The sequence below is a fragment of the Echinops telfairi genome, unplaced genomic scaffold (genome assembly GCF_000313985.2).
Source record: "Echinops telfairi isolate 266 unplaced genomic scaffold, ASM31398v2 ScPeMD7_7469;HRSCAF=8507_1, whole genome shotgun sequence".
NCBI lineage: Eukaryota > Metazoa > Chordata > Mammalia > Afrosoricida > Tenrecidae > Echinops > Echinops telfairi.
In genome coordinates this window covers 35,237,483-35,241,041 of record NW_022111373.1, presented here as the reverse complement: position 1 = coordinate 35,241,041, position 3,559 = coordinate 35,237,483, and positions in this window count along the sequence as shown.

Here is a 3,559-nt window from a genome sequence, read left to right as displayed (position 1 = left end):
AGCTCGATATTAGTACCTTGGGCCAAAATTTTATGTTGGTAAATGTTCCTGTGGTGAATTATGATTGTCCTGCTTTTAATTGTTGTTGTTTTCTTTCTTCCCTCCTTCTCTCTAGAGAGTAAACTTACAAATCCACTTACAAACTGTTAACAACAAAGTTTAATTGCAAAGGACATTTCACAGGGTCTAGGTGATTTCCTGACATCCCCTCTGAATCCATGATTCTCCTCATGATGAAGGGGGCCCTTTTTTAATGGAAAATATATACACCATTGGTTAACTGAGGGCTGGCAGTTATAAGGAGGGGAGTTTGCAGTCATTCTAACCCTTCCATAGACGGTCTCCAGGAATGCTACCACCTCTGTGGTAGCAAATCAATAGCGATGTTGCTTATAATATTTTATTGTTGTAAAAGCTCAAGTAGCAAAATACTCATTTGTGGGTAGTGTAATTTCTGTACCCCACAACACTACTAGTGGACAACTTACTAAAGAACTTACTAATTAAAATTTGATTTAGAAAATAATAGTATCTGGAATCTCAAAGGCTTGTCTTAAAACTAGCTGTCATCTAAATGAGGTGTCAGCTAAATCCACATGGAAGAAGCTTGTGTGATCCAAGGGTTGTAAATATTAAAATCAAGACCAAGTAAGGGAACAGTATTAGAGCTTAAACCAGAGCACCTGTCATTGTTGTTAGGTGCCATCCAGTCATCTCCAGCCCATAGTGACCCTGTGCACAACAGAACAAAACACTGCACAATCCCGAGCCATCCTCATGGCCCTGCCTCAGCAGCCACGGTGTCAATCCATCTCATCTAGGGTCTTCCTCCTTTACCAGACAGGATGTCCATCTCCAGGGACTGGTCTCTCCTGACAATATGTCCAAAGTATGTAAGACTAAGTCTTGTCATCCTGGCCTCTAAGGAGCACAGATACTTGTCCTTTTAGCAGTCCATGGTACTTTCAGTATTCTTCTCCAGCATCACAATTCAAATGCATCTATTATTCTATGCACTTCCTTGTTCAATGTCCAAGTTTCTCATGCAAATGATGGATTGGAGAATACTGTGGTTTGGGTTAGGCACACCTTAGTCCTCAAAGTAACATCCTTGCTCTTCAATACTCTAAGGAGATCACGTGCAGCAGATTTGCCTAATGGAATGCATTTTCTTAACTCTTGACTGCTGCTTCCATGAGCATTGATAGTGGGTCAAAGAAAGACAACATCCTTTACACATCAATCTTTTCTCCCTTTATCATGTTACCTATTGATCCAGCTGTAAGGATTTTGATCTTCCTTACATTGAGTTGTAATCCATACAGAAGGCTACAATTCTTGATCTTCGTCAGCAAGCGCTTCAAGTCCTCCTCACTTTCAGCAAGCAAGATTGTGTTATCTGCTTTCTGCAGGTTGTTAATAAGCCTTCTTCCAATCCTGATGCCACTCTTTATATAATACACCTTCTCTGATTATCTGCTCAGTATACAGAATGACTAAGTATGCTGAGGATACAATGCTGATACACACCTTGCCTGATTTTGAACTATGCATTATGTCCTTGTTCTGTTCATATAACTGCCTCTTGCTCCATTTACAGGTTCCACATGAGCACAATAAAGTGTTCTGGAATTCCCATTCTTCTCAAGATTATCCATAGTTTATTATAGTTATTACACAGTCAAAAGCCTTTGCATAGTGAGTGAAACACAAGTAAACATCTCTCTGGTATTCTCTGCTTTGAGCCAAGATTTTACACCAACAATGATATTCCTTGTCTATATCCTCTTCTGAATCTGGACTGAACTTCTGATAGTTCCCTGTCCATGTACTGCTGCAACCATTATGAGATGATCTTAAGTAAAATTTTACTTGTGCGCAATATCAGTGACATCATTCCATAAGTTGAGCATTCTATTGGGAACAGAACACACCTTTATTTGGAATGTGCACAAACACGGATCTCTCCTAGTCATTTGGTCAAGTAGCTGTCTTCCAAATATCCTGGCATAGACAAGTGAGGGCTCCTTGTTCTTCTTCAACTTTCTGAAACATTTTAAATGGATATTCTGTCAATTCCTGGAGCCTTGTTTGTGGCTAATGCATTCAGTGCAGTTTGAACTTCTTCCTTCAGCACCGTTGGTTCTTGCTCATAGGCTACATCTGAAATGGTGGAATGTCAACTAGTTCTTTCTGGTAGAGTGACTCTGTACCATCCTCTGTGAGGATGGCTCGGGATTGTGCCATGTTTTGTTCTGTTGAGCACAGAGTCGCTATGGGCTGGAGATGACTGGATGGCACCTAACAACGACAGGTGCTCTGGTTTATTCCATCATCTCTTGATGCTTCTGCACCATTTAATATCTTGATTATGAAATCTTTCAAAATTGTTACTTAAGGCTTGACTTGTTTCTTGAGTCCTTTCCATTTCAGATATGCTGAATGTGTTCTTCCCTTTTGGTTTTCAAATTCTAGATTCTAGCACATTTCATCATAATATTTGGCTCTGTCTTATTGAGCTTCGTGGCTTCATCCATTCTTCCATTTGCTTTAGCTATTCCACAATTAAGAACAAGTTGTGGAGTCTCTTCTGACATCTTCTTTGATATTTTCTTTCTTTCTGGTCTTTTAATGACATTTTGCTTTCTTCATGAATGAAGGTCTTCTCTCACAGTTCATTAAGTTGTCTATCATTAATGGTCAATGTGTCAAATCTATTCTCAACATGCTCCTGAAATTCAGGTTGGATAGACTTAAAGTTGTATTTTTGACTCCTGTGGGCTTGTTTTAATTTTCTTCAGCTTTATCTGGAACTTACATATAAGCAATTGGTGGTCTGTTCCACAGTCATCCCTGGTCTGGTTTTAGCTGCTGATATTCATCTTCTCCTTTGTATCTTCCCTCAGACACAGTCAATTTTATTTCTGTGTATTCTATCTGGGGACGTCTATGTATATAGTTGCCTTTTTTGTTGTTGAAAACAAAGGTATTTGTTATGAACAAGTCATTGGTTTTGCAAAATTCTATCATGCGGTCTCCAGCTTCATTTATAACATCAAGTCCCTATTTTCTAACTACCATTCCTTCCTCATTGTTTCCATCTATTGCATTTTAATCACCAATAAGTATCAATGCAATTTCAGGGTGAAGTCATTGGTAAAATTCATCAATTTCTTCATCTCCAGCTTTTGTGGTTGGTGCATAAATTTGAACAATAGTTATATTGATTGAATTTCCTTGAAGGTGGATAGATATAATCCAATCATAGCATTATACTTCATGATGGATTTAGCAAGATCCTCTCTGACAATGAATGCCATGACATTTCTCTTGATTGTGTTATTCCCAGGATAGTAAATCACATTATTTTCTGATTGAAATTGGCCAATACCAGTCAACTTCAGCTCACTAATGTCTAGAATATCAATCTTCATGGGTTCCATTTCATTTCTGACCACTTCCAATTTTCCTAAATTCATACTCATGCACATTCCAAGTTCCAATCATTATAAGATTTCCCCCCACCCCCAGCTGTTACTCTTTACCTAGAGTCATGCTC